Source organism: Podarcis raffonei, chromosome 7, assembly GCF_027172205.1.
Source record: "Podarcis raffonei isolate rPodRaf1 chromosome 7, rPodRaf1.pri, whole genome shotgun sequence".
NCBI classification, from domain to species: Eukaryota; Metazoa; Chordata; class Lepidosauria; order Squamata; family Lacertidae; genus Podarcis; species Podarcis raffonei.
The window spans coordinates 46,189,323-46,211,825 of NC_070608.1; the positions used below are offsets into that span (position 1 = coordinate 46,189,323).

General features: G+C 41.9%; 1 protein-coding gene across 1 annotated transcript in view; it reads right to left on the reverse strand.

The window, feature by feature from the left end:
* GREB1L (GREB1 like retinoic acid receptor coactivator) overlaps positions 1 to 22,503 on the reverse strand; it is a 158,256-nt gene that overhangs the window by 127,413 nt on the left and 8,340 nt on the right. Inside the window, exon 2 of the mRNA XM_053396415.1 lies at positions 12,715 to 12,796. The gene's annotated coding sequence lies outside the window, so the exon portion shown is untranslated. The remainder of the gene's footprint in view (positions 1 to 12,714; positions 12,797 to 22,503) is intronic.

The following is a 22,503-nucleotide window of genomic DNA, read 5'->3' on the forward strand; positions in this document are numbered from 1 at the left end:
ATTAGAAAAAAAACAATTGTGTGTGAATAAGCTTGACATCAAGATTTGCAGAAAATTCCATCCCTATTTGTCACAGCCCTGGTTTATATTACGAAGGGCAAACTGGCAGCCCAAAGACCAGATCCAGACCCTGAGGCAACTTTAGCTGGCAGCCTGCCAAATTTTAAATCAAGGTGTGGTAAAATGTTTCCTCACAGTGTCATTTGTGAGGGAAAGTAATAAGAAACCTCTGTGTGTATTTCATATAAATGCCATTGTCTACTACATACTGTGAAAGGAGTTTGTCCATTTGTCCATGCGCTGTCTCTCAAGGCAGATGGATGCCAACAACAGCAATGCCCATGTGTTCTCTATAGGTTCGACCACCTCTCAAGATATAACCTCCAAATTTGGCACAAGGGCTCCCAAAGTGGGAGTGAAAGTCTTCATTGATGTTTGGATACCCAGCAGCCATTCTAAATCAAGATGGTGGAGCGAAAAGTGATTTTGACTTGACTTTATCCAATTTGGGGCAGGATGGACACCTCATCTGGCAGGACTTTATCAAATTTGGTGGGATGGTGCCAACCTAAGCCAATTTGGACAGCTCTGAATGTTCAGGGTGGGGCAGAGGCAGAATGGAATGTTTACAGGCTTTTTCGATGGTGTCTCAAATATACACAATTTCACTTGTCGTATTTTTCCATGTATAAGACTAGGTTCCCCCCCCCAAAAAAGTAATGTCAAAAATTAGGGGACGTCTTATGCATGGATATATCTCCCCCGTTTTCTTAAATCTGAATCCCCCAAAATAGGGGGCGTCTTATAGGCGGAAAAATACGGTAAATACACATTGCCTTGGAACGTAACCCCCACGTAAATTGAGGATGAGTGGGTTGCCTGTAGTTTACCAATCAATTCTTCTTCCCAGGGAACTATGGCAATTGTATCTCTTTGAGGGGAATAAGGGGCCTCCTAACAACTCTCACCACCCCTAACAAACTACATTCCCCAGGATGCTTTGGGGGAAGCTAAGACTGTTTAAAGTGGTATAATGCTGTTCCAAATACCTGGTGTGGCTGTGGTCTAAGTCAGACCATTACAGTATTGTCTATATCAGTGGTAGAGAAACCTCGCATCCTGGGACCAAATGCAGCCTTCCAAACCCTCAGAATTTTGCCTCAGAAGTTGACTCCATTAATATTGTAAAAATAAACTTTTTGTGGGACTACAGTACCTTATTCCACAATTCATAGGACAACTCTGTAGTTGGTAAGAATCCCAATTATTTAGATGGCATGTATAGCTCATTGCTAATGCAACGGGGCTTCCACTATTCCTCCCTTTTCTTAAAAAGGTAAAGGGACCCCTGACCATTAGGTCCAGTCGTGATCGACTCTGGGGTTGCGGCGCTCATCTCGCTTTATTGGCCGAGGGAGCCGGTGTACAGCTTCCAGGTCATGTGGCCAGCATGACTAAGCCACTTCTGGCGAACCAGAGCAGTGCACGGAAACGCCGTTTACCTTCCTGCCGGAGCGGTATCTATTTATCTACTTGCACTTTGACGTGCTTTTGAACTGCTAGGTTGGCAGGAGCAGGGACCAAGCAACAGGATCTCAACCTGTCACGGGGATTCAAACCACCGACCTTCTGATCGGCAAGTCCTAGGCTTTGTGGTTTAACCCACAGCGCCACCCGCGTCCCCTCCCTTTTCTTACATTCCCCCTAATCTGCTCCAGAGGTTTCACCAATCCTCTGGAGCATATTTTTCAGGAGCACAGAGGGCTGAAGGGGAAGATCAGACTCTGTTAGATTTCACCCAGTTTGAGCAGGGGTTACCAAATTATGTCTAGCTCAGGATCTCTCACTGATAAATATTGTGGGCTGGATCCAGACATATCATACTTCACATATAGACCCATTGAAATCAATAAAATGTAAATGAATCACAACTAACTTCAGCCCCATTAAATGTCAGTGGGTCTGTTCTAACACAATGTATAAATCCTGGATCAAACTCAATTTTAAAATTCATACTATAGTAACTGTAACACTTATGCCAGTAAGCTTTATTTATTATGCCTGTCTCTTCACGGAATATCTGAGCTCAGGAGAGCACAAACCATACCAACATAGGTTAAGACAGAGTCAATAATTTTTCAGCTTCTTTTAAAAATGCTTAATGTGAAGTATCCACCTCCCAATCTGCAATTATCAATAGGTATATCAGAGGATTGAGTTATTAGCTAGCACACACTATTGCAGCATACACGTTTCAAAAGTAATTACTACTCCATCCTGATTGCCTCCTGTAGAAAAAAAGACAAGGAAGACACAGGGCTTCTTCTTTTTTTTTTTACCTTTTTCTACAAAAAGTACTATAGTTGATAAAAAGAGAATGCAACTGATTCATTACATCAATTAACATTTGATTCCCCTTTTTGTTCTCATTCAAAAAAAGCATTGTTCAAATTGCCCTAATTTGAAAACAGTAACAGTAAGAGTAGGAAATACTTGACAATGAAGATGTGAAACCTCTAAAAACCAGTTACCTTAGTAACCATTAGAATGTAGAAGAATAAGAATACACCAACAGATAGGACTTCATTTCAGATTCTGCGGGGTTTAGGCTGGAATACAGTCAGCTTTCATTAGCTTTTTGTTTTTCTCAGCGGGTCCTTGGACTTTGAAAGGAAACCTGAATGACAGCTAAGAGCAATTCCAGCCTTACTCTTGATTACCCATGCCAAATAGGACTGCTTTCTCCAGTGTAAACTTCCCAAGCAAACCACAGTGAGCTAGCCCTGAATGGTATTGTGAGTTATAGTCCTGAACCCCAAATCATAATCCAGGTAGTTTAGTGCTCTCTCATGTGTGGAATAAAATGGCATACTTTTGTAGGTATACCAAGTTAACCTTTAACCAACAAAGGGTAAAAAACTTTTTTTTTAAACCCACAAAAACACACACTCTCTCTCCACCCTTATAAATGGTGGAGGGGAACATGAAGCTTCACAACTATAAGCAACTACAGTGGTACCTCGGGTGACATACGCTTCAGGTTACATATGCTTCAAGTTACAGACTCTGCTAACCCAGAAATATTACCTCAGATTAAGAACTTTGCTTCAGGATGAGAACAGAAATAGTGTTCCGGCGGCGAGGCAGCAGCAGGAAGCCCCATTAGCTAAAGTGGTGCTTCAGGTTAAGAACAGTTTCAGGTTAAAAACGGACCTCCAGAATGAATTAAGTACTTAACCCGAGGTACCACTGTATGTTTACTACCATTTTAGAGACTGGGAAATAGAGACTAGAAGTAGAGGCTCAGAAAGTTTAAAGAAACCTGCCAATGCCACTCGTGATCTGTGTCAGAAGCAGAAACAAAGTATGTTATAGATCATGGTACTGTAATGTGGGAAAGTAGTGGCCAATTTTATTCTGTTTTGGGTATACTACTATTTTTGGCAGAATGTTCTTTTTAAAAAACAAAAACAAAACCTTATCTATGAGTTGCCACTTGATCCTAAATATTTCTTCTTAGTCTTTTAAACTGAGCAGTAGGAAAAGTAAACTTTCCAACAGTAAAGTTTGGAAATCTAGTGCTTCCTTCTTTATGAAGAACATAGTAACACAAAGTATCTGGTTAGGATACAAGTAGGATAGTAAATGAAATATTTTTGTCAGTTCTCCCAAATATATACATTATCAGAGGAATTGTTTCGGTAGGCTAGAGACAATACAAAATGTTACTTTAAATGTTAGTTTGAACCGTAAGTATTATGATGCTTAAGAGCATAACTTATTTGTTCTGCTTACATGAAGTAGAATAACTTGTCAACATAAGGAAAGAAAACACCTTGAATATGCTGCTATCTACCATTAGAAAATAATAAAAAGAAAATTATGCTTATGAACAGCTCTACTTGTTTAATGCTTAAAAATGTGCGCCTTCAAATAAGTATTGTGTTTTAGCAGGGATCTCTCAGTTTCTTAGCAGAAATTAGGTGTTTCAGTCTCTGAAGCTAATGAGATCTGTCCCTAGTCAGTACTGGGATATCTTATGAACATTGTTTAAGATTGTCCTGAACCACACCATCTATGACTGTGGTGGCCAACTGAATTTATTGAAGAGTTGAAAAATATAATGACAACCACTTAAATATTGGTGACTAGGCCACACATACAGTAGTACACTCAACATGCCTAAGCGCCGAAATAGAATGTAGATGCCCTTTTGCTCACCTGGAGTTCTTGTACCTACAGATAAACTTGAATCAAGGCCAGAGCACAGATAAATTCAGGACCATTTTCAATCTCTAGCTTGTCACTTTTAAAGAAGTATAAAACAGCTAGCCTTATATAATTATTTAAATCCAATTCTAAAACCAAATGTTGGAAATGCCAATGCATTCTACTTGTATTGTTTTGCAAATACTGTATACAAACTAAAATTATAATAAGTGTTTTGGGTTTTTTTAACAGAGAACACCAATTGGCTCCCCTGCTCTTTTTTTTTTTTTTTACACAAAGGCATCAGCCCTTAAAGCTTTAGCACAATTATTCAATCAGTGATATTACCTCCTGTAATTCCAGAGTGTCTGTTATTACTATCAGTTAAACTACAGCTATCCAGTGTTAAAATACAGCTATCCAGTGTTTACAAATGACGGGATTCGGGAGGGAAGAGATGCCACCAGTGGTATTTGGGATTGTATATGGGCCCTAAAGAGAACCAATTGTTTGAGAGAGACAAAAGCTAATTCAATAGGAAGCCAACCATCTCAGGACAGATGGTCACTGATTCAGGTTTCACCCCTCCCCACAACAAAAATAAGCTTAGGAGGTATTTTCTGTTACTAAGCAACAAGCTGAAGAAGGCATAAGTCTTTTACTACATGTTATTTCCCCTGCTCATTTCTGATTTAATGTAAGAAAACAATGTCGTTCTCCAAAACGGTGAGTTTTAAAGAGGGGCTGAAATCAGCTCAGCTGTGAATGTTTCCGCTAAAGCTGGCGTTTTAAACCTTGAAAGCACATGATTAAAGTGGTTAAAGTTACTAGCTTTAAAAAAATCACGCTTTCCAGGCTTTGATCACTTAGCTCTTTAAAAATAATCTAGATCTCTCAGAGAGGGATCCTAACTCCCCCATTTCTTTTTAAAAAAGAAAGCAAAAGCAGCAATGCAATTCTCCTTTGCCACATAAGGAAATGATTAGATTCACATGTGCCTGGAACCTGCCAGAGTTCAAGGCTTTCTGCCTTATTTTTCCTAAGTGCTTCAGCCCCAGACCACAAACCTGACATACAGTGCCTTTAAAAACAACAACCCAGCAACATAAAACCATGACAATGTATAGCTGCAACCATAGGGTCTGTTTTTGTCTGTGTGGTATCTATGCACATAAGTAGAACTATATGCATGCCGAGAGACCTTGGGGAGGGGGGAGGGGGAAATACAGACTTTGACATAGGGAATTAACAGTAATAAACGTCACAAGAAAGCTTGCAACCTCGCCTAGCAAGTTTACTTTTTTGCAAGGATTGCAAAGATTACAACACAGCCATCTAAACCAGCCTGCAAAACACTAGAAGATACTGCTAGATTATATACACAGTAGTAAAGGCAACTCAGTTAATGAAGGTATCTTGATTAAAGAGGGGGGGGGTGATTCTCCCACACCCTTTACCAGTATAATTGTATTAGATTTGTGTTTAAGCTCCAGAACAAACAAACAAACAAAATATTCCTTTGCATCCTTTACATTTCTAATTTATTTAAGTAAAGCCTAAATGGCTCCAAAATGTCTGCAAGTTTCACCAATCAAGAATAAACACTGGAAACTGGGGGGGGGGGGATGCAAGGAGTAGAGAGAGAGAGAAGATCTAAAGGGATTCCAAAATGCTATCAACATTTGTATCCCAGAGGGAAATCTGGTGAAGGACTGTCCTGGCTGTGGAGAAGGGGAAGAAAGAATGAAGAATGAGACAAGTACAGGGAGGAGAGGGAAGGAGCCCTTTGGCTCAATTCAGATTAGGATCAAGAAAGAACAAACAGGTTTGTTTGACCCCATTTCATGCAAGTGGGTTACCAGAGGCCTAGCTACAAAGAGACAGAGTTAAAATTATCCACACGAGTGACCTGCAATAAAACAAGATTTACAGTTATGATCTTCTTTACCCCAAAAAATGTGATGGAAAGATACTAACTTCTCAAGACAGTAGCTGATCATCTGTTTAAAGTAGGGGGCCCCTTGATCTGTTACCAACACATTCTTAAGCTGTTTTCACAAGGGATGCCAAATAGGTTTTGCACTTCCTGTTTCGCCAACTCAATGCAGTACCTACAGTGTGTGCTTGAATTCAGTCCGCACAGTGTACATACACTTAAAAACAAAACAAAAAAGTAAAGAAGAAGAGGCCACCTTCTGCCTTCTAACTCACATTAACAACATTTACACATTCCAGACGAAAAGGCGTCAGCAGTACTAGGTGGAAAAAAAACCCTGTAGACTACAAAACATATGGTCAAATAAAAAAAGGAAGAGGGGGAAAGCTGTCCACAGCATGTGGTCTACAAATGCTTTAGCTTGTGTGTCCATCACTGACTGCGCTGTGCCTTTCCCAAGAAGGACTCATCTGTTTGACTCCTAAGCTTTGGGGGACACAGCCCATAGACTCTCTCATATGCCAAACTCAGCTAACAACCTTGACTAAAGAGTCCATTTCCACCAATCCTCACCTCCAAAGAAAACCAGTACCAATTGGGAAAGCAGCCAGGTCCTGGTCTTCTTATTCCACAATGATGTTGTCACTTAAAGCATTGCTACATTTGTCCCCTGTGCTTATAATCAAATAGGCATGATGCAAGAAGCAAATTGGATAGGGGGATAGCACAGGAAAACAAATAAATACAGGCACTACAATGGGCAATAACTGAGGAAAAGGAGGAGCAAAATGGCAGCAGGCAGTGCTTTTTTCTGGGGGGGGGTGCAGGGGTGCGCATGCCCTTAAACATTTTGTGAATCTAAGTTTGGCCTCATTGAGGGGCAGTATTTCAATATGAGTAGGAAAATGAGAGTACCCCTAAAGTTTTGTTTTGTTTTTTGAAAAAAGCACCGGCAGTGGGTACCAGTAGAACCAACTGTGCATAGACCATGCTTGTCTCATTTCTCCCTGTGATGCTAACCAAAATATAAAGCCGTATCAGAGGCCAGAATGGGTGTAGTCAGACAACAAGGTTTAGTCTCACTTTATTCTTGACTAGCCAGTACTGAAATTCATAGAATTGTAGATTTGGAAGGGACCCTGAGGATCATCTAGTCCAACTGCCTGCAATGCAGGAATATGCAGCTGTCCCATATGGGGATCGAACCTACGACCTTGCTGTTGCCAGCACCACACTCTAACCAAGTATTCTTCCAAAAAAAATGGAAGACATTTTTGTTTCAACAAGCTTTCCCCTCTGGATGAAAACACCTCTGCCAAACAATTTTGCATTGTTTTAAATATATCTCATGACTAAACGACTAAACAACAACAAAATATATCTTTTATCTATTTTTAAGGTATGTCTGTAAATTGCCTTAAGACCTGGGTCACAACTACACCATACATTTAAAGCACATGGCCTCCCAAGAAGAATGCAGGGAACTATAGTTTACCCCTCACAGAGCTAGTATTCCCAGCACAAATAATAAACAAAAGTTCTCAGGCTTCTTTGAGGGGAGCCATGCACTTAAAATGTGTTTTAAATGTATGGTGTTGATGTCACACACACAGAGAGAGAGAGGGGGGGAGAGAGAGATTCAGAACAATAGTCAGACCTCATCTGGACTACATACAGTGCTTTGAGGAGAAAGTATATTTGGGGTGGGAGGAGAACCTCAGGCCCAGGAGCAAAATGAAGCCTCATGACTATCTATAGCCCTCAGGACTGTCTCTAGGCCAAGCCCCCCCTTCCTCAGCCCCCCCCTTCACTGCCCCTGATCTGCTCCCACCTTGAGTGCTTTTTCCTAGTTGGAATGTGTTCTTGAACTGTGATTATGCCTCTTGCTTGCCTGGGTGGATGATATACAGGGTGTGGGGGTGTATAAGCCTCTGGGTTTCACATGCCTGGAATGTAGTCTTGCAAAGGTAAGAGTTGCATCCTTTGCTCTGTCCACCTTTTGCCTCTGGCTACCACTCTCCATTGGAATCCAACCACAAGGGATTGCAGCCCTCTGGCTCAAAGGAGCTCTCTACCCCAGAGGATGACAAATTGGAAAGGGTTCCGGGAAGGGCAAGGACGATGGTCAAAGGTATGGCAAACAAGGAAAGGTTGAAGTATATTGGGTATGTTTCAGCTAGAAAACAGAATTTGTGAGAGGTCTTTAGAGCACTCTACTTCAAAACATTTGACAGGCCATGTATTTTCTGCTGCCCCAAAGGGAAGGACTACAACTAGGAAGAAAGTTACAGGAATGAAGATGTTGACTGACTACTAGGAGAAATGCCTTGATGTTAGGGCAGTTCAATAATTGAACTACAGTGGTACCTCGGGTTACAGACACTTCAGGTTACATACGCTTCAGGTTACAGACTCCGCTAACCCAGAAACAGTGCCTCAGGTAAAGAACTTTGTTTCAGGATGAGAACAGAAATTACGCGGCAGCAGTGCGGCAGCAGCAGGAGGCCCCATGAGCTAAAGTTGCACCTCAGGTTAAGAACAGTTTCAGGTTAAGAACAGATCTCCAGAACAAATTAAGTTCTTAACCCGAGATACCACTGTATTTACCTAGAGGGGTAGTGGGCCAACCCTCACTAGAGGTCTTTAAGCATATGTTGAACACCCATCTTTTAGGGACTCTCTAGCACTAGATCTCAGTCCTCAACCATAGGGCTGGACTAGAAAGGCCGCCCCCGACTCTAGGATTCTATAATCAGTCTTATTTTAGCCCAGAAATGTATTTTTGATATTTATATCCTGCCTTTCAATGTCAAAGATATCTACTATAAAATGCAACAAAACAAGTGTAGTGGTTAAGAGTGGTGGACTCGTAATCTGGTGAACCGGGTTCGATTCCCTGCTCCTCCACATGCAGCTGCTGGGTGACCTTGGGCTAGTCACACTTCTTTGAAGTCTCTCAGCCCCACTCACCTCACAGAGTGCTTGTTGTGGGGGAGGAAGGGAAAGGAGAATGTTAGCCGCTTTGAGACTCCTTTGGGTAGTGATAAAGCGGGATATCAAATCCAAACTCTTCTTCTAATAAATGATGGAAGAAATCCACAGCTTGACCATCGAGCCTTTCTGTGCCTTTACTAATTGAAGTTTGTATAGTTCCAAGCAGACAAAGGGCAGGACAAGTCATGCACAGGTGGTAAGGGTACTTTCGCTGTACTGGATGTGGCAACAAGTCACTGTTTCTGGTGCATATATTCTAGGGTTCCAGAAATGGGTCAAACCCTCCGTCTCTCATTGTGTGGGTGCGCGCATGCACGCACACATACATGTAGACTCACAGAGATGAAGTGGCAAATACTACATGTACACATTGTTCACTACTGTACTCTACCCAAGGTTCATCCCCCACCATGAAAGCTAAATGAAACCTCCAGGTATAGAGTAGCATAACTCTGCATGCCAGCTCCTGGGGAGAAACAACAGAGCATAGCTATCATCCTCCTGTCCCGGCTGTGAGTTTCCTGCAGGTCTGACTGGCCCATGGTAGAAACACACAATACAGAACTAGATAGACCTTGGTCTGATCAAACAATAAAGTTCTCACTGAGGGTATTAGATAACTATTAAGAGAGACCACTCTTCTCATCAGTTGTCTGCAGTCAATGAGCACTGCTTTGCAATCTGATTTTTCCACATCGTTACACACCCACTTTTGCACACAGCAGCTGCAGCAACGTACTTTGGCAAGTGCCAGTGAAATGAAGACGCTAAGCAAGCAACTCCTAACAGTTTATTGTCAAATAATAAAGCATTTTATGCAAAGCAAACCACTCTACTTCTTAAATAAACTATCTAAATAAACCCATGGTTATTTCTAAACAGCCAAATCCCAGATAAGAACAGCATGCAGAAAAAGCCTCAAATATGACAACATAGCCTAAGTAACAATGTGTTCAAACACTATGACTGGGTTCCTATACATTCCATATTTGGAACTAAATTCCTCCAAGCCCAGTGAGGCTTGCTCCTGAGTACACATGACCAAAGGCATAGTTTGGGGAGGGGGGACGGGGCGCACTGGGTGCCACATTGCAGGGGGCAGCACTTACCACAGGGCCTGCAGCTTGCCCGAGCCACACATCTCTTCTGGGACTGGCATGGTGGCTCGGGTGACTGAATGCTCTGCCCGAAACGGTAGCGTGGGGCTTGCGTCTGCCCATTGCCTCCCCCTCAGCCGCCCTACAGCTGAGGGGGAGTCTCTGGATTGCACCCTGCCCAGGTCACCCCACCCCATGGGCAGCTTGCTCTGCCACCGGGCACAGGGTGCACGCATCGCCCCAGGCAACCAGACAGCTAGCTATGCTGCTGCATACGCCTAGGTTCAGGCTGCATAAAAGTAATAAGTGAGCTTTGCTTCACAAGCATTGACTGTCTTATGCAGTTGGTAAGGCAACTTGCAGATCAGCCTCCCCGAGTCTGGTGCCCTCTGGTGTTTTGGAGTACATCTCCCATCAGTCACAGCCAGCACTGTAGTCCAAAACATCAGGAGGGCACCAGGTTGGGGGAGGCTGCTGTAGACCCACACAGGAGTATCCATGTGTTTCTTTGTGATGTGTAAGAGGCATAATCACAGTACCCCACTAAGCATGGGCTAGCCACAGTAAACTTGTGGATTCCCGTATTCATATTTTATCTGTTTTGATCCAAACTGTTGTTCATTTGGGAGGGGTTGGTCCCCTTCCTTAGTTAACCAGCTACAACTATGTCCGAGAGTGGGAGGTAATTCTGCACTAAAAGAGAGGTTGTTTCATTCTGTGTTCTGAGTAGTACAGTGGTACCTTGGTTTACGAACTTAATCCGTTCTGGAAGTCCGTTCTTAAACCAAAGCGTTCTTAAACCAAGGCATGCTTTCCCATAGCAGCGGGGGACTCAATTTACAAATGGAACAGACTCAACAGGAAGCGAAACATGTTCTGCTTCCAAGGCAAAGTTCACAAACCAAAACACCTACTTCCGGGTTTGCAGCGTTCTTAATCCAAGTTGTTCATAAACTAAGCTGTTCTTAAACTAAGGTACCACTGTAGTAGAAACAGGCTCTTTCCTGTTGGCTCTCCCAGTAACTGTACAGAAGGGAACTTTCACAATAAGACTATTTTCCTTTTCTTTCTATATGTTACTCCAGCCCACTTCCTGACTTCCTGTGTTTGATGATGCTGCGAGCAGCATGAGATGCCTTCTCGCCACATTTGAATAGTTTCCAAGCCTCATGTCAACTTAAACGGGTGATTTCCCAAAACAACTCCAAGCACATACTCCTCTGCCAACTTTGATCTGCAGCAGCTGTGCAAATTGCAATTCAGCAAGTGGCAGAGGAAATTTCAGTGAAGAATTACGTTTAAAACGAGCTATAATCTTGACTCCACAGAAATATTATAGGGAATATGTAATCTAACCACTGGTTCACATTGCCTCCCACACATTGCAGCAGCACCAGATACAGCTGGAGGGGGGAAGGGGGCAGGGAGAAGCTGTCACACATTCAAAACCACTATATAAGAAAGTCATTATGAAAAAATCAGTTTGACAAGGCTTTTATATCATCATATAATGCAACTTCTTTCACATCTCAAAAAAGGGACCTTCAAAGCACCGGGCAATCATAAAAGACACCCAACAAAGCAATATAAAAAAATAAATAAAACACAGCTAAAAACAAAGCAGGAGCAATTATCACTCCAATCAACAAAGAGAGCATAGAAGTCATTAAATTTAAACTAATTCCTAAGAAGGCTCTACATTTAGAAACAAACAATGAACCAATACCCACATGGACAGCAGCATCTTCACTTCCCATTGAAAGGCAAAAAGGAGATTAGTTGCCTCTCCAGGGATTTCCAAAGCCATGGTATCAGCACTGAAAAGGCCCTCTTGCATGCCCACTCACTGTGCCCCAGCTGGGGATGGGAAGGTCTTTGCTGCCAATTGAAGCATTTGGGCGAGTTCATATAACAAGAGACAGTGTTTTAAACTGCCTGGTCTCAACTCATTTAGGGCTTCTTAAAGGTAAAGGACTCCTGACAGTTAAGTCCAGTCACGAACAACTCTGGGGTTGCGGCACTCATCTCGCTTTACTGGCCGAGGGAGCCAATGTTTGTCCGCAGACAGTTTTTCCGGGTCATGTGGCCAGCCCCCCCTTTTTAAGGTGAGAAACAGAAACAAAAGGCAAAGCAAACAAACCATGAACTGTATATATGCTATTGTGTCAACCAATTTATAGACTAAACCTGGTGGCTATAAGGCCTACGAGTGTTTATGGAATACAAACAATTCAAAAAAGTTGAACCGTATGATAAAAAAATTAAAAAGATACAATTAAAAAACAACTAAGGATGTACAACTTTTAAACAAAATCTATAGGAAACAAATTTCAGATTGCTAAAAAGATGAACTGTAAAAATATAATAATAATGTAATCACAGCATGTGCAAAAAACATATAATGACAGGACTAAGACGGAAAAACTCAGCATAGCTTGTTAATTTTCTCAATATTCTTCAATGATGTTTGTTGAATACCTGGAATGTCAGATGTGTTTCAGCTTGGTCTGTTTCTCTCAGTGGCATGTATTCCTGTACAGCAGTTCCTTATGCATAAGTTCTATATACAAAAATAAATAAACAGTTGTATTAAAAAATATAATGAACAAATTGACCATTTATCTTCACAATACTTAAAACTTAAAATAATAATGTGCTCACCATTTATCTCAAGATAGCCAGTGTCTTCAGCTTGCAATAATTTACAGAATCACCAGTTAAGAAAAGTATATTAAAATCATATTTAAAAGAATCATTTTTTGTATACACACATATTCACAACACACTCAGCAATGTAGAAACATGGAATTTGATAGGTCCTGTAAGATTGTGCAAAGGTTCTACTGAGGTTATTATACCTAACACAACATGCATACCTGATTTCACAATTGTAATCAGGTGTACAATTGCATTGCTTAGCCATTCCATGGCTTCTGAAAAAACTTACATTAACTTGTATTCTGTGAACATATGTATTAATACAGCATAAAACCAACAATGGCAAGACATTTACTAAGATTATTCTTAATAAGCATACATCTTCAGTTTCCTACATAACAATCATCCATTCTAATTTTTTCATTAAATCCATCTAGAACTACTGCATTTAATTTATAGACCCACCTGACTTACTTCCTTTTTAATTGTGTAATGGTTTCCCTGAACCACATGCTTTCTCAACACAGGTTCTCCAGCACTTTGAACTGATCCCAAATAAGAGTTAAAACCATGAGCACAAACCACAATTATAAATGTGTATTGTGATATGGCCCTGATTGCATACATATTAAGGAAAGAAACTGCACTCAAACTGATACAGACTTCTGAACCTAAGAAATATTATTTTCTTAAAACACTCACTCACAAGGAATATTTTTTTTGGTACAACTCCCTTCCTCCTTTCTTTTTCCTAAAAGGCACAAAAATCTCATTATTCAAGCTTGTCTAACCCATGTTCTGGCCTATGAGGGAGGGAACTGTCTATTCATTCATTCATTCATTTAAAATATTTGCATGCTGCTTTTAATTAAAAAATATATAAACAGTTTGCAACAACCATACACATATACAATAGAAAGCATGTAAAATTTAAAATCTGAGATCAGCTGGCATTACAGTAATTCCTTAATTGAGTGCAGAAGCTAGGTGGCATACAAATGTTTTCTGCAGACATTTAAAGGCCAAAACAGGAAGTGACTGCTGAATCTCTACTGGCACAACATTCCCCAGGACCAGGCCGACAACATTAAAGGCTTGGTTTCCTGCTGCAGTCAGATGAACCTCGCCAACTCAAGGTTTCCTATGTACCATGTAGCCAGTCTTTGGGAAATCCAAAATATGGCATCCTACATGGATTTCCAAGTTAATGACCCAAATCACCAGTGTATCTTCTTATTTCATTTGGAAAAGAGCTGGTGCCTAACAGCTTCATGATGCAAAACTTACTCTATACGTTTCTTCTACTTTGCTCCTAAACCACAGAAAGAAAATGTTCTGCTGTTCTCATTAAATGTATCATTACGTATTCTTTTTTGTCTCTGTGTCTTGAGAAGTCATGCCACCTCCAATTTCTTTCACCAAGTTACTTTTCCTGCTAAATGGGTTCCCTCAACGAAAAAGGGTTGAAAACCACTGGTTTCAACAACAGAATGTAACCTGTTGAGACAGGTTTGTCTGCAGCAATCTGCCTGCTGCTGAAAACTATAAACTAGGGTCAAGTTTGCCTCTCTCTTGAAGAAAATGATGAAGCAGACAGTACAAGTAATCCTCGTATTGGATGGATTTTCTACACTCAGTCCAGTCAGGGTTTAGAACTGAGCTAAAGTGAGAAGCCACATTGTTTTGTCCCTATGCACAAACTGGTGTGTGTGTGAGAGAGGGGGGGGGAGAGAGAGAGAGGGAGAGAAGAGAACAGAAGAGAAGAGAAGAGAAGAGAAGAGAAGAGAAGAGACAGAAGCAGAGGGAAATAAACTGTTCACTCTTCTGGACCTTTCAGTGGCTTTTGATGAAATTGATCATCAGATTCTTCAGGAGTATATGGCACTGTCTGGCAGTCCATCGGTTCCCAATTGCTGGACTGCTACCAAAAGAGAGCACTTTAGGATGGCAGCTCCACCCCACTGGTCTTTGTCTTGTGTGGCACAGCAAGGGTTTGACCTTATCTCCTGTGCTTTTCAATATCAACACCTGCTCTTAAAAAACAATGTTTTTCAGTTTACTTGTGAAGTTTTATTGCTTGTTGAAAGTGGGGGTTTTTTTCCAATTATTGTTGCAGCTTTCATATTTTGAGCAGCACTTGGATTTTCCTTTGAAAACTGCAGATAAATGGTACAGAAATGCTAAATAAACAAAATAAGCATTCTTGCAGTTATAAAGACTCTTTGGATCCCATCCAATGTGTCCTTAGATGTCGTCATTTAATTGCCACAGCAGTAATTTACTCACCATTACCATTTGTATTGTAACAGTTACAACCTGGATGGGGAATTAGAAGTCTTTTATATATATTTCCCCAAATCTCATCAGCAAACTACACTAATTTTCCCTCCATATGCTCTTTTTTATGTCATTAATGGCTGAAGGCAACCTCCCACTCACCTATTTCAATGTCGCACATGTAATCCAATTCTCCTGATAAGCAGCTGTTCTCTTTCCTGACATTATACAGAGTTACTCAGAACTCACAATTTGCGCTCGGAAATGGTGAAGGTCAGTCTCAGAACTGAGGATAGGGAGCAAGGCAGTCAGCTAAGGCTGCAGTCTTAAGGATGCTTACTTGGAGATAAGTGCGGCTGACATCAAAAGGGCTGGCCTCCACACAAGAACCTTCAGAATCAGCTTGTAAAACTGAACATATATTCATGTTTTGGATGCAGTTCACAGTAAGCAGATAAGAATTAACCACGCACAGAACCAAGAACCGTGGAAGGAGAGAGTATGGAGCATCTGGAAATCCCTTCACTGCCGTAGCAATTTGGCAACTATCCTGGTTTAAAGACAACTGCAGATCTGTGTGGAGACTGCGGTAAGCAGAATCATAGAGTTGGAAGAGACCACAAGGGCCATCGAGTCCAACCCCCTGCCAAGCAGGAAACATGCTTGGAACAGAACATGCCCCAACTATGCAGCAGACTCCTCCTTCTCAAGAAACATATGCAGATAATAAAAAGAGGCTTTGTTTCATTAATAAAAAGAGGTCACTACTATTGTCAAACACTAGAATATTTTTAGTACAGTGGTACCTCTGGTTAGGCACTTAATTCGTTCCGGAGGTCCGTTCTTAACCTGAAACTGTTCTTAACCTGAGGTACCACTTTAGCTAATGGGGCCTCCCACTGTCACTGCACGATTTCTGTTCTCATCCTGAAGCAAAGTTCTTAACCCGAGGTACTATTTCTGGGTTAGCAGAGTCTGTAACCTGAAGCGTATGTAACCCGATGTACCACTGTACTAGAGAATAGGGAATTCAGTATGAGAATAGGGAAAACATAAAATAGATGAGTGCTGATGAAACGTGCATACTGTATTGCATTTTTTCTCTCCATTGTAACCCATACCTGGAATTATCACCCAGGTCCTCTAGGTCACCTCCCCCCAATATGGTGTGCTCAAGTTATGGACTTCAACTCCCAGTTTTCCAAGCTGGCTGGAGCTGATGGGAGTACAAAACACATGAAGGACACCATGTTGAGGGATATGGATTTTTGTACTCTTTACTTGGCTGCATTGCAAAATTCAGAGAAGTGCAAATTTAGAAGGATGCCTGTGTTCCAGACTGCGTATTTGTTTCAGAAAGTGCAGATTAGGTAGGTTCACCTTTAAATGTGAATTGTATTCGATTTCTCCCCCAACCCTAGCTTCTGTTAAAGGAAGAGGCCCAGCAACAAAGTTGGCAAACCCTAGATCTCTAGAATATACAGAACGTACAGTACTGCTGCACAAAATTTAGGGGTAGCCCAGTCTGAATAAATGCAAAACAGGGAAACATCATCACTGGGACTAACCAAAGCATAACAAAATAGCTTTCAGGTTTTTGTAACATTTCGGTCGGTCCCAATATATTGCCGTATTGTGGGTTACTTCTGTCACTCAATATGGTTATCTATGGTTTTGGGGTTTTTTGCATGAATTAAGATGAGACTAGATATTCTTTTTCTTTAGCAAGCATAATACTGGTGCAAATAACAGTAACTCACCTTATATAAGGCAGAGCTCAACCTGGCACTAAACACAGGTCCTAGCTGTTGCAACAGCTATTACTTACTATGCACCCTGGGGTTGCTGCTTCTTCCCTGGTGGAGCCACTGTGATTTTAACACACGTGGAACAGGCAGATATTCAATAGGTGCGGATTTATCCATAAAAGTGAGTCAAAGTTATTTCCTAACTTTGGGCTATGCTTCTCACAAATGCCTAGTTCAAGTTATTAAGCCCTTTACTGACATATATTTATATACCGCTTGATTGTAACAAAACAAAACAAAACCAAAACCTCAAAGCAATTTACAAAAAGATAAATACAAAATTACGGTACCTATGTCCGTCAATTTTTTTTTTAATCACACAGCTGTTGTTTAAAAAGCGTCTCTATTGGAAAAAGAGAGAGAACACTTTAAATTGGTCCCAGGCATTGCCTCTCATGGGTGTAATCTAAGCAAGCACTTAGATTAACACCAATAATCAAGAAAATCTCCATGAAACTGCTGGATGATCTTGGTGGTGACTGGTTGTGGTGGAGGGACCATCCTCTTTATCAAGGCCTTCTATATTTTAGAAATTGCACCTTTTCTTTGTGTGAGGAGTACAACGTGCACCTTTCTCTTTGCAAGGAATATAATGGATACCAGATCTCAGTCTGATGGCAGAATACAGAGCACAAAAGGGCAACATCACAGCTATGCCCAATCCTGAACCCATCAAAAGGTTGTTGTGACTGTGTCCAACAATAAAAAGCTGAGTGCCAAAGCAGCTGCTAGTCTCAGAACCAGGAAATGAGGGTGAAACTTACCATATTTGCCCAAATATAAGCCTCACTTTTTTTTCCAAATTCCAACTGTGAAAATTTAAAGTGTGGCTTAAATTCGCAACCTTAACAAAAACTGGCTTTTATGAAACAGACACATGGTAAAACGGAACGGGTGTGAGTGCCTGCGGAATTTTAAGCGAATGGTTTATATTCAGGTATTGCCTTTTTTTCTCCCCTCCCCCCCCCCGAATTTTAAAGGTGCAGCTTATATTCGGGCAAATACGGCAAATGGGGGGGGTATGAGATCCCTTAAAATAATTCTTCTTCTTTTCCTTTCCAATCCTTTCATGCATGGCTACTGACGATATATGCAGTGGGGGCCTTCATATACAGTGGTACCTCGGGTTAAGTACTTAATTCGTTCCGGAAGTCCGTTCTTAACCTGAAACTGTTCTTAACCTGAAGCACCACTTTAGCTAATGGGGCCTCCTGCTGCTGCCACGCCGCCGGAGCACAATTTCTGTTCTCATCCTGAAGCAAAGTTCTTAACCCGAGGTACTATTTCTGGGTTAGCGGAGTCTGTAACCTGAAGCGTATGTAACCCGAGGTACCACTGTATAGGTAGTGGTAGGAATCTTGTTTTCTACTAGCTCCCTGCCAGCAGGTACCAACAGAAAGAAAGACAGAAAGGGGAGTTTCAGTGACCAAACTTACACAATAGCGTCACAAAACAGCTCCTAGGTCGACAGCATTAAAGCCACATTTGTTCCTCATCACAAGGGGCTATTAGTACCAAAAGGTGTTTGGCAGGTGTGGCTAATACTGACTAATGATGTGCATGCATTCTGTTTAGTTTTATATTGTGAATTTTTGGGTTTAGTACATGTATGTATTCTCTGCCCTGGGACCATCAGGTGAAGGTGCACATAATAAATAAAATAAAAATTTCTGCTGCTATTTTTATCTACAATGCTGCTTTTAGATTGCATGGTTTTAAGTTTGCATATAGATTGTATTTGTTATATGCTACTCCCTGAGCAGAAGACTGGGTAACAGGACCACTTCACTACACATGAATCAGGAGGACAGCTGCTTCTTACCATCTTCTGATAAAGTGGAGCTGTGGGTGGGAGTTTCCATCCCAACAGGAGTGTTGCAGACAGTAGTGTAGAGGCAAATGCAAAGTTCAGGGTCCCTTCATGACTGTCACACCCATTCTAAGATTATACAATCATCTGATAATTATACAATAACAATTAGGGATGCATCACTGTGATCAATGTTGCCTTTCAGCAATATCTACTATTTTCTGTGCACATACAAGGGCAATTTCCTTGGAGTGCTCCAATAACATATTTCAGAGTGACTTAAGTTGTGTTTTCCATGAAGTTCCATTGTACATAATAGAACCCACACCCTTGGCAAGGAGCTGCATTGGCTCCTCCAAAGCTTGGAGAGACCATGGACCAGAAATTCCAAAAGTTTGTGCTATGGCACCTTTCCTCTGCAGCCATCAGGGTCACGTCTGCTCTGCTCCGTCTCTCCTTCCCCTTGTCCTCCTCCTCCTCCTCCATTGATCCTTCTGCCTGGGTGAGTGGGCAGGCTCAAAGCAACTCTGAGCCAGAGTGGAGAGGTGAGATTTTTGCACCCCCTTGGGCTTGCACCCTTGGCAGGGGCCAACCTAGCCAACCCCTAGGTACACTGCTGCCTTCATGCTATTCTCTTGAAACTCAAGTGCCTTGTGTTTTCATTTTTCTTACAATCTTTGGAGCATACTGTGGCTAAAAAGCTCCCCTGCTAATTAGGCAGCTCTAGAATGCTGGAGACAGGACTCTGCTACATAAATAATAGCAGGTCTTTGACCCCTCCAAACCCCAAACCACCAGAGGTACCAGAATCCCAGCAATGCATGACCTCCTCCCCAGTAACTCTTCCACATCCTCAAGGGTCTCCTTAACCCTCTGTGAAGATTGAGTGCCTATCCTTTTACGTGAATGAAATATTTATTCCAAACTCAGAAATTAAGTTCTTTGTGTAGCCCATCATCACCCTGAGGCAAGTTGTAAATAGCATTCGCTAGACATTCCAGGAGAACAGCTGGCTCGCAAGTTGCTTTATCCTTTCACCCCTTACCTTTATTCCCAGAGTCGGCCCCCTCCCCTTATCCCCATTTGGCATCAGTGGCAGTAGCAACACTACAGCTAGTTGCGAATCACACTGAGGTTATGAACACAGACTTATCAGCTAGTGTGCAAGACAGTGTTTGTAAGGGAGACAGGAGCCATCTGTGAATTTGGATCTCTTCAGGATGGGGTGAGGTGACAAATTAAATAAACAAGGAAACATTTACAGGCAGGCTGCCCTTGTCTTTTAGCTTGCAAAGGTTCACCAGGAAGAAGAATAAGAGTGGGTAAGAATACATTAAGGTCTGTATTAGAGGTGTTTTTTCCAGGTGATTCCACCTCCAGAAGGGAAGACACCCTAGTGATAACCTTTATTTAAAATTTCTTAGATCCCAATTGCTCTATGTAGATTATGTATTAAATGCAAGGTATTGCACTAAATTTCAGCAAAGCCTGCCTTTTGTTGCTGTGTCGCATAGATTAAACAGATTCCAGACTCAAATGCAAAACAAAGCCCAAGCCAGATAATGCTATTTCAATCAGCTCTCTCGGTTGTCCTTAACATTGGGGGTGGGGGGTGGGGAATTGTTAAAGAGTCACGATCAATCACAGAGAACTTTCGGGTAGGGTGGGGAGGGGAAACTGAAACAAAATTCCTGAATTGCACTCAGAAACCAATGTTCTGGTTTTCAAAGAACTGGTAGAATGTGTTCCTGGTCACAAGCTGTGCCAAGTAGACAGACAGCTGGATTCTGTTCCAAGACACAAAACGTTCTATTCAAAGTGTATGCTGCTAGAATAACCAGCCATCAAAATGACTTTTGTAACAGCTTTCTCCACTATCAGTCTCAGGCGGGGGTGGTGGGAGGGAATTATTTCACAGCAGTGGACTGATCACTTAATGTGAAAGAATTTGGGGTGATTTTTTTTTTAAAAAAGATCAAATGGATGTACAATGCATATCAAAGAAAGACTCAACGAATTATCACCAGGTAAGTACACAGTTCGCTCCACAACTGGAGTAGCATGCAATCTTCATTGCATTGAAGCAAACCCATTCCAGAGTTGGAAAGATGCCTTCTTTCGCTACTGTGCTTTAAAATTATACCTATGTGAGATCTGCAACCAAATGTTGCAATGTCTACTTGTCCCCTAGCAGGAGTAGTCCTTATTGGGGTTCCAGCTGGCCATGGCCACCCCCAGGAGACCATTCCATGCCCTCTCCCTTCATTTTATATTTTTATTCTTTCTTTTCCACTGTTACAACACTGAACCACCTGTGGCCATTAAGTCTGCTCAGTACTCAGTGGGCTTTTCCCTTTTAGTTGCAGTTCTCCTCTTAGGTTTTGGGGGTTCCTAAAACCATCTTTGTGCTTCTGCAAACCCCGTAGTTCCCCTGGACATACTGATATCACCCTTCTTATTTCCTAGTTTTCCTGTTTTGGCTCCACTTCCATCAGCAGTCAACACTCGAGGGACTGATTGATAGCATCATTTTGCAATCTAGCTAGTACATCGTCTCCAGTGGGGAAAAGTTACATGCCATATTTCTCATGCAGCCCCAGCAGTTGGTACAAGTATCTCGTAAAGCTGTAAACAGACAGTCAAGGGCACAGTCCTAAAAACATTAACTAGGGAACTTAGTGGGAATGACAACAGGAAAAAAATGGAGAATTGGAGAAAGCAAGATCCCATCTCTACTTAAGCTAAAGGGCTTTAGGGGATAACTATAGCATATAACAAGGGGAGGAGTGCCAATTCCAGCTTGTGGGGGGTATCCCCAGGCAAGACCCATCAGTTCCCGCCACCTTGAATGGACCCACCTTGCCTCTATCTCCATTGCCTATTCTCTTGGACTCTTCTTCTGGGTCCAATATGCAGAGCAGTCCAAAGGAAGAGGATAATGTAAGCAGAAGTTCCTCCTCCTCCTCCTCCTCCTCCTCCTGCTGCTGCTGTCATAGCTCCCTCACTTACAGAGCACAGATAAACAGGCTTTTGAGAGCAATTGAGGGTCAAGGGGTTCTCTGTTGAGACACAGGCCTTGGCAGGTCTCCAGCAATGTTCATCCCTGATGCTTGTTGTGATGGAGAGAGACAACAGCTACCCAAGTTAAAAACAACAACTGTGTGGACGTTTTTAGTATGCATTTTGACTGGGGCCAACAACATTTGGTTGGTATTACCTAGGCAACTGATTTATACCAAGTCAGATCATTTGTCCACGTAGCTCAGGATTGTCTACATTGGCTGGGTGCAGCTCCAGGGTTTTAAACAAGGATCTTTCTCTCCTCTACCAGGAGAGACTGGGAATTGAATCTGGTACCTTTAAAGGCAAGTGCTTTAAGATGAAGCTATGACTCCCTTCTTTCTTTTTAATCTTCACCATATGGTTTGTTTGTTTTTAATGGCCCCAATTAATCAGGCACTACAGTGCCTGGTAACCAGGCAAAAAGTAGAGACATTCAATTAAATCATGCTGTATTATGGAGCTGTGCTGCTCCTACTTCATTTCAGCCAGTCAAAATGGGGAAAAAATTCATTGCGGTGCAGGGCTTAGTGCAGGCATAGGCAAACTCGGCCCTCCAGATGTTTTGGAACTACAATTCCCATCATCCCTGACCACTGGTCCTGTTAGCTAGGGATCATGGGAGTCTGGAGGGATGAGTTTGGGGATGCCTGG